Raw genomic sequence first — 14,542 nt, forward strand, 5'->3', positions numbered from 1 at the left:
TTGCAAGTGCATACTCGCGTTTAGTGGCAAATGTATGACCTCGCAATAAACACTAATCAACTGGTAAACAGGCTCAATGTGAAGGCCAGCCACACTTAACTTTATGCCACACAAGTAAAATACACATTGTACCTGAATGGTTTTAACACCTTTTCTTTCTGTATTTTTTTTCATATAAATATATTTGATTGATAGTAGGTACTTATCTACAAAACCTGACTGCGGTTTCTTTGTATAAAAATATCCCCTTTCAAAATCGAAGTGTAGCCTCTTGCGAAAATCGGCTCAGTAGTGATGATTTTACGGTGTAACACACGACAAAAATATATCCGATTGGCGATTACGATTTAAACAGACACCCAAACATACAGTGAGTGTTATGGTTTTAACAGTGTATATTGGATGTATGTACCGTGACTGTGTAACCTGCTTTGTGCTATGGGGTCATCCGATCAGATCACATTTCTAGAAAAAATAAAGTAAACATTATGACCAAGCAGAACATTTATGAATTTTTTTGGCATATTAATTATACTTGTTTGTACATCGAGTTACTCCATCTTGTGACGGGTAAGACTATAAAAAAGGATCCGGGACGTGAGAGGTTAATTAATACGAATAATAAATGACATTAGGTCACCGTACTGATACGGCGTTTGCCTTCCCTGACCTTAAGATTATTGCTGTTCCAAACGTAAACAGCTTTGATGTCTAAATTAAATTTGTGCCAATCTAATCTTGTGGTCGAATCATCACGGGTTAATATCGCGTTTAATTCCGGTTGGCTCAGTAAAGGAAGACATATGTAAACATTGATAAAATTGAATGCTCAGATGCTAAATATTTGGAGTTTCGTATTTTAGTTGTAGTCAGCTTAGCCTTTGTTATATTCTATTTTCACTTTTAGAACGTCTGTATTTCGTTGTATCTTGAAGCTGTATCGTAAAAGATCAATACTTATCGGTTCATTATTTTAAGATTACATTGGACTGAAGAAACTATATTAACTCAATGAGTAAACATTAAAAAATGAAAATTCTGTAAATGAACACTATAGATTATGTATTATAACGTTTTTAAATTTGCTAGCATTAACTTTAACGCTATTTTCTTATACGACGGGAAAATTACGATTTAAATTGCATAGTTTTATTAATGTGGCTCATTAAGACGAGTCCTTGAGGCTGTCACGACGAGCTTCACGGAATAATCGCTGTTAATGTTTTCAGTTTAGAGTAGCAGAGCGGCCCGGGCTTCCGTGCCGATAACAAGCGGCCTAGCTCTCGTCCGCCGCGAGTAATACGCTCAAGCGGGATTCTTTTGAGGAGACGGTGGATCGAAAATTACTGAATTTCAATTAAGAAAACATTAAAGAATTTAAAACTACATTTTATAACTTTTTGGTGTCTAAGGCATATTATACCATTCAAAAATGTCTCAATGATATACATTTGTAATGCAACACATTTTTTCTTCCTAGCGTTGTCCCAGCATATTGCCACGGCTCAAGGGAGCCTGGGGTCCGCTTTGACAACTAATCTCAAGATTTGGCGTAGGCACTAGTTTTTACGAAAGCGACTGCCATCTGACCTTCCAACCCAGAGGGTAAAATTAGGCCTTGTTGGGATTAGTCCGGTTTCCTCACGATGTTTTCCTTCACCGAAAAGCGACTGGTAAATATCAAATAACATTTCGTACATAAGTTCCGAAAAACTCATTGGTACGAGCCGGGGTTTGAACCCGCGACCTCCGGATTGCAAGTCGCACGCTCTTACCGCTAGGCCACCAGCGCTTGTTGCAGTTTGTAATGCAACACATGACATTCTTAAATATTTACATGTCTTTGTGACGAATCATGTGCCCATTTTTTTTTTAATATGCATGACCTTTTGTACCATGTTTTAGCAAATATAAATGTAATTCTGATTTTGAAACTAGAGACCTGACAATTTTTAGGCAAAAAATATTTTCTCCTATATGTCCACATATTTTTTCAATATACGTTTTGATGGTTAAATTTTTTAGGTCCTTAAAATATTGTAAAAAAATGTCAAAATTAAAAGTGTTATATAAAAAAAAAAAACAGTAATCACATGCATAGGATATATTTGCAGTTCAATTTGGAATAACTGATACCTACTTTACTAGCATGAACATAAAATTGTAATAAACTTACAAGCTTTTATTTGTTCCGGTTAGTTGTTATACAATTTAATTTTCATCACACTTGCTCGAAAAAGGTCTTCTTTCATGCAGGTGTACTGAAGGACAAAAGCCTATTTTGTTCCCGCGGGAGTTGTGGATTGTGAAAAAAAAAAAAGCTTTTTTTTTTAAATTATGTCCTTTATTCATACAAACTTTACTTATTAATAATACTTTTAAATTACTGACGTTTATAATTTAATATATTTGTTTATGTTTAAAAAACAATAATTTGATTAATTTAACAGCCGGTTAAAATATTTTTACATAATTTTCAATCGTGGCTGAATGCCGAAAAGGTCTGTGCCTTCGATGCCTACCCTGTCAATAAATAACAAAATGGCGGATGAATGTTTGATATGTAACCGTATTTAAGAATTATTGCGCTTCAGATTTAGTTTTTTCTTCGCAAGTGCGATGAAAAACATTGTGTGTAACTCCGGGGGTAAGTATATTGCAAACTCGGGTCTTTAATTCCCTCCAGCTTGCGGCTGTCGGGAATTACCACCCTCGTATCCAAATATTCACTTACCCCCCTCGTTGCACAATGTACTATTATGTAAATTAACAATATAAAACTTTGGTAAGTATTTAATGTTATGACAAAAATGTATATTTAGTTTAAAATTGGCTTTGAAAGTTGCATAATTACCCTCTCCTTTGTGTTATGTTAAGTTGAAATATGTATTTCTCAGTAAGTGATTATTTGTAATCTTTTGAGAAATAAACATCTTAAACCTAACCTAAAAATACTTACGAAAAAAAAACAATATCGGATAACTCAATGTTATAGCCGTAAAATTTGTTTGTGTAAGTTTCCCGCTCTCGCTTGCAATTCGTTGACTATCTTTGGAATTAGCAGCCTTCTTCCCGTGATTGGCTTAGAGTGCACGTGGCCTCGCTTTAACAATTACTCTAATGATCTCTACACACACAGTCATTAACTACATTTTGGTTTACACTTTCAACTGAACGGGAAATGTTTTAAAGCCTTTACAACTTAAAGTGTTACAGCTTCGGACACATTGTCTTTATATCTATCGGCGGGCTAGTTATATAACTGAAAGCTACTGGGGGCCTAGCCAAGATGTCAATCGCTCATTGATAAACGCCAAACGAATATAAAAAATGTATCGGGATGACAAATGCTACGAAAAGCCACGTGACTATTTCCATAGGTACATGTTACATTAATTAAGTTTCGATTGGCGTTTTCTATTAACGATTATTATTTTGTTCCCTTTTCTTGGCCCCCTGTTCTATTTTTGGTATTTGAAGTACGGTACATTTCAGCGTTTCAGCGGCAATGGTTTAGATCACACCGACTGTTACATATTATCATATCAACCGATACACACACGTCAATACCGTATTAAGCAGATATCTCGCCTCGAGTTCCATTCGGTCGGATGTGAAAAAAGTACACTTATCAGGAGAGCCAAAACAAAATTGGCACTTTTGTTTGCCATTATTTCACTAGAAAAACCATTCTTTTTTTTAGAAATATGAATAATACAATACCTATTAGAAACGCAAAATATCATTCTTTAAAATAGCCTTATCATAATCACACTGTTTTCATACCTCAATTATTTATTTTATAAAAATCGGAACTTCTAGCCCCGCCCTCCCCTTATTAAGTATTGGTGCGCTGTCATCTACGCAACACCTATAAAGGTTTTCAATAAAGTTATAATTCTGCTTGGCAATTAAATAAGTAAGTAAGTAAGTAAATATTCTTTATTGCACCAACAATTATACATTTTACATACATGTAAAACTACAAATAAATTTTAAAAGAAAATAGGACCAGGTAACAACAGGCGGTCTTACCGCTAATTAGGTAGGTATGTAGGTAATAATTAATAAACAGATATAAGCATAAAATACTTTGGTATCCAACAAATGTTAACCGCACCCTTAGTAAAGAAATAAGAAATGGTAATCATAGCCTAGGTCAAGTTTTTTAATTTCCTATATACGAGATGGGATAGGTCTAGGCACACCTCACTCTTGCATTAGAGCTAGCAATAAAGGAGTGGAATCACCCGTAATGTTGCCGTAATTTAGGCAGACACATTGCTCATGTCGAGAACGGCCTTGTATATTCTGTAAAATACTGCGCAAGGTAAATTGGTTTCATACGCTAAAATAAAAAAATGGAAGTATTTATGTTAGTTAATTCCTTGAAAAACATGAGCTAAATGAATTCATATAAAATTCCTTTCCATCTGTGTTATTCAAGCACAGCAAGATATCATTAAATGACATTCCATTCAGTCTAAATCTAAAAAATACACTTTAAGTAATATACTTATAAAAAAAACCCAAAAGGTAAAAATAAGTAAGGTTGATGTAAGGTCAAACAAATAAATCTATTGAAGTTGCAGCATTTATTTTATACAAGCTAAATAATGCCACTGCGATTATTCTGCGATTTTGTGGATAGGTACCAAAACCTAATCATCGCTAATCGATCCCCTACAAGCTAATTTCCGTACGTGTCCTGATTTCGCGAATAACGTTGTGGCGGGGCGCTTCCTGAGCATTGTAATATCCGCTATGTAAACCCTTTTAGTAAATTGTCAGAACCGATTCAAGTGTTGACCCCTGGTCCGATTATGAAAGCTGTAATGCTTTCGCTTTGGCTTTAGGTAGCAATGCCATGGCAATGACAAATAGAGCTGGACCGAAACTATTAAGGAGAACGGAAATAAGACAATTATTCGTAAACGGTCGTTATGTTGTCAATGTTGATGGTCATATAGGTACTTTCAGAAAGGGGAAAAAATATCGGGTGTCCTGAATGTAGTCGTGTTTATTTAATTGAGCGGTTAGCGAAGGTCTATCTTTTAGCTTGGGCAATGTATGTCCGGATGTTGTCCCCTGCTGGGAAGGCCCGCCGAAAGCCCGAAAGTGGGGGACCCGCGCGAAACCGCGTTTTTATACAAACGTAGTCCTCATTTTCTTCTCTAGATATTAACATTATTGACAATATTTTTCTCGTTTTTTTCTAAAATGTTCAAAATGGCGGAAATCGGCCTAAACGACTTAAAGCGCCAGTAGGGTCTATGGCACTTTTAAGACTTGTGAGTTCGCTGTGATAATGATTCAACGAAGTTAGCATTTTTTTAAGCTTATTGCGAAGTCAACAGCTCACAGAGCCACTATAGTGTATATTTTTAGCATTTTAACCCTAACGATAACACACGGTACGCTCGTACGTCTTTGTCTTCTTTGTTTTTAACCGACTTTAAAAATCGAGGAGGTTGTCAATTCGACCGTTTTTTGTATGTTTGTTACATCTGTACCCCTAGTGTAAATAAATTCGATTTCCAAACGTGACGTACGCGTTTGCGTTTAGTCTCATTTTGTATTGGATTTCGAAAGAGCGCGCCAAGCGGGACGTTTTGGAAACTCAAAATCCTATACAAATTGAGACTTAACGCAAACGCGTTCGTCACGTTATGATGTCGATCAAAGTTACACTAGGGGTACAGAACTCCGTCATTTCGGAACCGATTTAGATTTTTTTTTTGTTTGAATTGATATAGTCCCTAGTTGGTTCCGCTTTTGTGAACACCCACTTCTTTCAGATTCAGGTTGACGACGTGTTGAGGTTTTTAAGTTCTGGCTTGGCACCGTCTTCAATAGATGAGATATGAATAACAAGTCGAGTTACTTGTGATAGCACTATCCCTAATTCCCCCCTCGCTTAGTTCATGGCGTATTCAATGATGACTCTAGGATATATACATTATAGTCTTTATTGGTAGGTAGAGAGTTTATACGGACACTCTCAATTAACAAAAATGGTTTCAGAAATAAGTACTAAGCAGCCTCATTGAATTGTAGCTCATTAAACTCGTGTTATGGGTAGGAGATTCAGGTCTAAAGAAAACTACGGATTGCATTTAAAATTGTATCAAATATTTTTTTACAAAATTTGATGGCTTACGACCGGCTGTGAATTGCTAAAGCTTTTGCATATCGACTACTAGGACTTTCTGGTATTAGGTAGGGTTTATAGAATGCAAGGTCACTTCCGCTGTTTCATTCAGCGTAGCAATTAGATTGATGAACTTCCGGGGAAGCGACATGATTAAGAAGAATAATAACGAAGAGTTGTTAAATATTTATTTCATTTCATAAATATGAGAATGGAAAATATTGTAATGAGATTAATTTATTTTTGTAATAATTTAAAATCATTTGTGTTCATCCGCACACCCTAGAACCTAAATGGTCGCGTACTGTGCGGTTTAAGAGGAATTTCCTCCCGCGAACGCTTCGGCTGTGGAATGAGCTTCCTGCCGAGGTTCTTTCGAGGGGCTTACAGTATGGGGTTCTTCAAAAAAGGAGTGTACAGGTTTTTAAAGGGTCGGCAACGCGCATGTGATACCTCTAGTCTTGCAGTCGTCCATAGGCTACGGTGAATGCTTACCATCAGGCGGGCCGTATGCTTGTTTGCCACCTTCGTGGTGTAATAAAAAAAAAATGATCTGTACCCCTAGTGTAAATTTGATCGACATCATAACGTGACGAACGCGTTTGCGTTAAGTCTCATTTTGTATAGGATTTTGAGTTTCCGAAACGTCCCGCTTGGCGCGCTCTTTCTAAATCCAATACAAAATGAGACTAAACGCAAACGCGTACGTCACGTTTCGAAATCGAATTTATTTACGCTAGGGGTACTGTTAGGTTGACATTTTGTACATAAAATAGACTAGATTACACTTTTTACAGTTTTAGTTTTAGGTAGCTACATTTTGAATCTGTAATTTAATAAACCTTAAAGTATTATAAAGCATGTATATTTATAATATGGACAACCATAACCATAAATAACGACGACGACGACGGGCGACGAATATATCTGTTGGGAATGTTGGGATGTTTGGTGCCCGCTTAAACCTACACCACTAAGCCCATTCAGAGACTTAGACGGACCACATCAGACGGAGACAATCAAGGTCACGACACAAGCACGCCAGTATAAATTTAGTATGGAAGCTACCGCTTATTTTACTTGTGCCCACAATTACGATAGATATGTAGTACACGTGTATAATCAAAATATTACCAAAAGAATAATCTTTAGTGGTGTATTCTACACCGTGTTTTTATTGAATTCCGTTAACTCCGGGGTTGGGTAAGAATGTTTAAGGAAACTACATAGCGTAGTTAATAAAAAAATACTTTTTTATATTTTTATAATAAATAATTAATTGTTGTAACACGGGTATTACATTTAATTCAACTAAACAATTAAAAACTGTGACCTGTCAATGTCATTTCGAACATCAACCGTCCGAGATAGTTTACTTATGTTTAGTAGCAAATGTATACACTCGTACTAAACACTAATCAAAGTGTAAAGATGCTCTAAGGCAAGTGTATACGCTCGTAAGGGCCTTATAAGATAAAAATCAGGCAAGTACGAGTCGGACCCGCACAGGAAGGGTTCCGTACCATTATCTATAAAAACGGTCACCCATCCAAGTACTGATCCCGCCCGACGTTGCCTAACTTCGGTGATTGGATGAGAACCTCGAGATTGGAAAGAAATATTTATTTTATTCTGTTTTTAATATTTGTTGTTATAGCGGCAACAGAAATACATAATCTGTAGAAGTTTCAACTGGCTAACTATCACAGTTCATGAGATACAGCCTGGTGACAGACGGACGGACGGACGGACAACGGAGTCTCAGTAATATAATATGAATTTAAAATGGAAATGGAGTTAATTAGAATACCGGTGTCTTTGAGAAAGTTACTTAATTTAAGCTCAGGAATGCACCCTTGACATTAACGGAAAAAAAAGATTCCCTATTCTCTGTACAGGGAACAAAACATCCATGCAAATTGAGTTGATTACCTATTCATAACCAATTTACATATTAAAACTGCAATAAATTAAGAATAATCATTTTCATAAAGCTAACAGCCATGAGTAGTAAAACGTTTTTATTTGTTTAACTGCAGTAAAAGTCTAAGCATCATAAAAGAAAAGAAAAATAGCATGGTTTTATGCATTGCATAAAAAAAAAACAATATTTTAAAAGAACTAAAAGTGGAGGATATTTAAAGGGGATCGGATTGGCAAATCTATTCTATTGTTATCAAATTACTTATATAGTTACCTACTTTTTCCGAAATAACTATAATTATGATCGGTCAGTATTAAGGTTCAGCCACATGGCTGCTCAATAGAGTAGATTGTTAACCAAGGGACGAAAGTTCGAGCGCTAATAGTCCGAGGCTGACATGGAAATTGTATAATAAAAATGCATTTATTATTAAAACCAAATTTCAATTGCTTATCGTAAAAACATAAAAAATAGCACTTGGAAAGTAAAATGCTCAAGAGCAGAAACATATCACTTTCTGCACACATTTTAGAACAACTGTGATCCTCTTTCAGAGCATGAGCAGAAACAATGTGACATGACTCATTGAATATCGTCTTAAATGAGTCAGGTCAGCGTGGAAGACCGCTCAATACAATCGTAGTCCCCATTTTCCTCTCTGGTTATTGTGAAATGTTCTTACACAATTTGTTTATTAACCATAGCCTAACGTTGCTTCGTTTGATTTTTATTTTATTTTATTAAAAGCGAAAATAAATTATAAACAAATTAAAAAATAAATAAACGCATAGCTCTGGTCCACCTAATTGTGTAATTAAATATATTTTCAACTTTGTTAATATATACATAATATATATAAAAGGGAAAGGCGGTTTCTTGCGGTCGTCCACTTTCCTCTAAACGCGTATTATCATTACACATGAGCTCAAAAAACGACGCACCGTTAAACGCGGCGATCGATGCGACTCATGCATTTATGTTGACCGGACCAGTGTGGTGACGTCCATAAGAACGCCATGTTTTAGCGTAGTTCAAATAAAATGTCAAAAATGTGTTATTTTGAGCATCGATGTTCGTCAACCTTTAAGTTTAGGTATATATATACATCATCACCAAAGTATGATGCCGTAGGCGATCAATAGATACTATCTCTTCTTTGTATATTTTTTTATAACTTCAGATAAATTATTGAACGGCTAAAAAAATAATTATTTTGTGTGTTTTTATTGTTTTTTTTTTATTTATTATTATAGTTATATGAAGCTTAGAAAGACATTTACCGACAGTTACCGAATTATAATAACCACCCGACATTTAATGGGTAACAATGATATTACTTAGGTACTCCAAAAATCCCCTATCATGAGGCACGCGTAGGAGTAGGTAGTTAACAAACTTTTAACCCCTTATTCATAAACGTCTACTAAAGTTGACAAGCCGCTAATAATCGTTTGTCCCTTTCCGACGTATTGGTATGATGGAAAGGGACAAACGATTATTAGTGGCTTGTCAACTTTAGTAGACGTTTATGAATAAGGGGGTTAGACTGTACTGGTCTCTTCCGTCTTCCGTCACGTCATGCATATTAATAAAGAATTTCGAAAACGGACTAACGTAAGTAGTTATGCGAATTCTTCAAGACTTAACCAAATTTTCACGAACTTTATGGCTCGAATACTAAGTTTATTAATCATACTTGCTCTGTGCTAAATATTTATGAATTATTCATAAGATTACGGCAGTTTTTATCATTATAGTACAAATTCGCAGCGAGTGTAAAATGAAAGGAAATTGCGGTAAAGTGTTGTTTATCAGGCAATTACCTGGTTATTTTATTGCAGTTTATAGTTTGTCAGTATACGAGTACCTATCTATTGTTATGATTAATCAGGAGTTTATGTTGAGCGGTGTCGGCACTGTGAAGTATACGACATCAACGCGACACGAGACCTGGATTGCTCAGAAAGACAACACAGTCAGCTATTCGTTCGTCTCTCCCTGATCTTGTCTACATTATTGTTATAATATCATATATAATATTTCATCAAATAGGAATTTTTATACCTCACTTTATATTCTTGAACTTTAGGTGATTTACTTTTATTTTGAAAGGATTTTAATAGTGGTTCGGTGTAAATTGTACTTAGATAAAGATAACTTTGAAGATCATTATTTAAATACTTAGACCCTATTAACAAATATACTCGTAATAATACACAAGTATCAGATGAATTATAATATTTAGACATTAATAATTATAATCCGATTTTAATGAAAGAGACCTCGACTATATTTAAATATTTCCTAAAGTATAAAAAACAATGTTTACAATAAATAGATAGGTCAACGCCAAGGTCATTAATCCTATCGATTAAGCAGGCGCAAGCCACACGCAAAACTCCTTGCCTTGACACACAAATGGTCAGTACCGCGTCCACCAATTTACATCTGAAATTATGTAGGCCAAACGGTTTGCTGCCGGAAACATGGCGATCGACGTGCTGAAGTATCAACGGTTAAATTGAAATCTGGGGTTTTATTTCAATTACTGAAACAGTTTACAGGACTTGGTGTTTATTTAAAAATTCGTATTTCAGATCTTTATAATAATAATATTGTATTGGATGAGGAATAAATACTGCGACGTTTACGAATAGGGAATAAAGTAATGAAACTTTAGAATACTACAAATGTAGGTAACTCCTTTATTACTACTTATCCTCCTCCTACTACCCCTACTCCTGCAAATTGGTAATATTGCCATACACTACTAAAAAGAGAAACGAACTGATTCTGTTAGCAAAGGTATCTCTATTAGTAATTAAGTGTTCTTCAATTACTTATTAATAATTAACAGCGATGACTAAATCCAAATACAAATGTCTTGATTATATCGTTAATATTTAAAAAAGGACTAGGCTGTTATTTTTATTGCTTACCTAACTGATTTAAAAAAAAAAACAGTATAATCGTGATATCAAATAACGTGCAGTCATCAGGTTATGTTTATACCAGTTATCCAAGCTAGTTCAGTAAGCGACGGGTCCGTGGTCCCGGCATGGCTCCTTCGCGAGTTAGTTATGGTAAGCAGTCCTCGTTACGCCCGCCGTCTGACACACTTAGCTCACGCTACGCTACGGGAGCTGCCCGGTAAAGATTTACTTTTTAATTGAGCCACTGGCACGCTTGCCGCTATCGTAAACGACTATTGTATGGCCAGAAATAGACGACATGTAACTAAATTTTGTTTTTAATAAATATTTGAACGAGTGTTTTAAATCAGTGGACGCTTTCACCATTGGGAACTTCGTTATGTAGTGGGCAAGGTTCCCCCGGTTATTATGTACACTTTGTTTTATGACTATAAAGAAGTCGTTTTTTTCTATTGAAAATGATCTGGCTTGTGATCTCTTGTACAAACATTATTTGTACTCGTACTTAGCCTTCATTTGAATGTTAATTATTCTCTTTAGGTCTAATCTTGTAAGCAATAGTTTTCAAATCCCACGGATCTAATGTTAGAGTCGGAAGATGGATATAGGAATTCTACCATAAAATAACTATATGTGGCTTAACAAAGCCATGCAGGCATCATGTACAAAAGCAATCCTGGGTCGGCGTTACAAAATATATAAATATCACCCAAACTTTCAACAGTATGCTTCCCAGAATTGTATTGCTTCCCAGAATCCCCTGCTCTTTTGATCATAACATATTCTAATATAAGGAGAAAAAAGAGTAGTGGTAGTTTAAACTGACAAAGAAATATTCTTGAAGCCACGTTAAAACACGGTTCGTCCTCCCTCCATGTTTGTGCGATATCTTGGCAACGGTCGCGTGCGGCGCGCAGTCATCTTTACTTGTTTTTACTGCCGGGAGTCAGTTTACTGCGAGATCGATCAACCATCCCTCTATGATTTGTTTTGGTTTTTAGTGATAGACGAAACGAAATACGTAGATTTGAAATCAATCAGTGCACTCAAATGCGATTTAAAAAAAATTGTAGCTTGCTATTTTTGATAGACCATATTCAATATTGCAAATGGTTTATGATGGTATATTGTTGCTTACCTATCTAACAACACCGCAACTCTGGCAACGCATTTAATTCTTGCTATATTTATTATAGCCCTTTTATATCGTGGCAATATGTAAATAAGTAAGTTCAAGTAAGGCTCATCATCTGTAAGAAATAAAAAAAAAGAAAACCTGAAATTACCCAATAGTAAAATAAAGTATTAGCAATTTCATATGTGCTTGCAACTGGTATGTTGAATTCAAGCCTAAATATTTTTAAATAAAAATAGAAATAGTAGATTGTTAATCAAGGGATGATGCTCTCATCTAAGTCGAGCTAGTTAGGCGCCCGAACGCAGTGAAAGCGCCAATAGCACGAGATTTAAATAGTGCCTTTCACCCGAGCAGAGGGCCTTCTTTCAACTAACAATTTAGGGATAACAGTATATTAGGTAGTAAGTATCGTTATTTATGGAATGGGGAGTTAAATATCAGGATAGAAATTGTCCAAATCCATTTAAAACTAAATTTTAATCACTTTTCTATAAAAAAAAAAACATCGTACTCGTAATTTAAAATGCTCTATAGCAGAAACGTATCATATTCTGCACATCATTAAACATCATTAACCCTATTTTAGAGTTTGAGAAATTAAAAATATTTTTTTCAGTCTCAGACTATTGGTGCTCGAACGTAGTGAGAATTTTATTTATGTAGAGAGATTACCTCCGAAGACATGAGTACCTTTCATCCCTTGGTTAACAATCTACTATTCAAAATATTAGGTTAAAAATGACGGAGCTCTGGGGTAACAAAAAATATAAAAAAACGGTCCAATTGGGATTATATTTTTGAAGCCGGTTAAAAAAACATTATTGAGAATAAATAAGAATCTTATTTTTACGAAGTAATTATATCAATGATAAGATGAGAACATTCCACGGTTGTGTTGAATTTCGTTTATCAGCTTTTAGTGTTATCTAAAAGACACTAATGGTGTGCTGTGATTTTGATAGCTATTACCAGATTTAATGGTGTTTATATAAATGCACACGTAAATGATGCTTACACACCGATTAGATTTAAATTATCATATTTCATTTACGGGACACTACTAAAAATACATATCCAACCAAAAACATGTAAAAAAGTGCAAGTCTCGCAACGCATTTACATTCTATTCATATAAAAAAATGTTGATCCCGGTCTCTATAGGTATACGAGTACTAGCCCCGATGCATATGTTCTCGTCTAGTTAGAGCATTCTTTGAGGTTCTCTCGTTTGTACAAAAATAATGTTTTAGTTAAAATGTAGTTTATACCATTTGCTATTTATGTATGTGTATAATTTGGTATTATTATTTCTCAACTTCTATCACTCACTGCATCACTTACTCACTATTTGTTTCTTTGCCTTGTCTCCACTACCCTAAGGTTGTCTGGAAGAGATCGATCTTTAGTTATAAGACTGCCCGTTGTCTACCATAGTCTAAGTTGTGTGTTTAATTTGTATGTCATTATGTTCTTTTTATATTGGTCAGCAATAAATAATATTTGTATTGTAGGTACATATTGTATGTTTAATGCTACTACTAATAATGTTATTTAATTTTATATGGAAATATTTGAAATAACTAAATTCAAACACAAGAAATTGTACTAAAAATAACGATTTTTTATTTTTTTCCGGTTGGAATATACTTAACAGATGTGCAGAAAGCAACACGGTTCTGCTAATGTACTGAAAATTTTGTTTCGAGCCCATGCATGCAGAAATGCTGTAGGACAATGGACAACGATTTTTAAAAGTTAATTTTTTCAGCAGTAAAAGTCTCATGCAATTTTATCATAAGATCAAAATATACGAGATAAAACAATACTATTATGGTTCCCATTACACAAGACTCATATATGATCTACTGTGGAGAATTGATTATAATAAACAAAATATTTGTGGGGAACTACTGGAACTATACGAACTAATTCTCATCGGGGCTAGTAACAGGTAATAAGTAAATTTAATAATTATTATGCAACAACTTATGATAGTTGTGTTCTATGGAACATAAGACAGTATTAAATAAATTAAGCAACTTAGTTTTATATTACTTCTCCAAACTTTTTAGCAGTTGAATGCGCTCCATTGCGAGACTATATTTTTTTATATGTAATGTTTTTGGTGGGATCTCATTTCTTTTTATAGGCAGCTCCTTCAGTGTCCTACCTCAAAATAAATGAGGTGAGGTACTAGCAGTAATCTACCGTTCCTGAGAACTTGTCGACATAAAAAAAAACATAATTTCCGAAATTCTAACCTAGAAAAAATATGCGTAACGACTTTTACGAAAAAGTACCTACATGTCCGGCGACAAATAGTTACATGTATGGAGTGCCACTCTTAAAAAATATATTTCTAACAATTTTGAGTACTTAATCGGTAGCGGCTGAAA

At 34.8% G+C, this 14,542-nt stretch overlaps 1 protein-coding gene across 4 annotated transcripts in view; it reads right to left on the reverse strand.

The window, feature by feature from the left end:
* Nucleotides 1-14,542, reverse strand: part of LOC133534772 (serine/threonine-protein phosphatase 6 regulatory ankyrin repeat subunit B) — a 56,521-nt gene that overhangs the window by 38,468 nt on the left and 3,511 nt on the right. The gene's annotated exons all lie outside the window — the stretch shown is intronic.

Source organism: Cydia pomonella, chromosome 2, assembly GCF_033807575.1.
Source record: "Cydia pomonella isolate Wapato2018A chromosome 2, ilCydPomo1, whole genome shotgun sequence".
Classification (NCBI taxonomy): domain Eukaryota; kingdom Metazoa; phylum Arthropoda; class Insecta; order Lepidoptera; family Tortricidae; genus Cydia; species Cydia pomonella.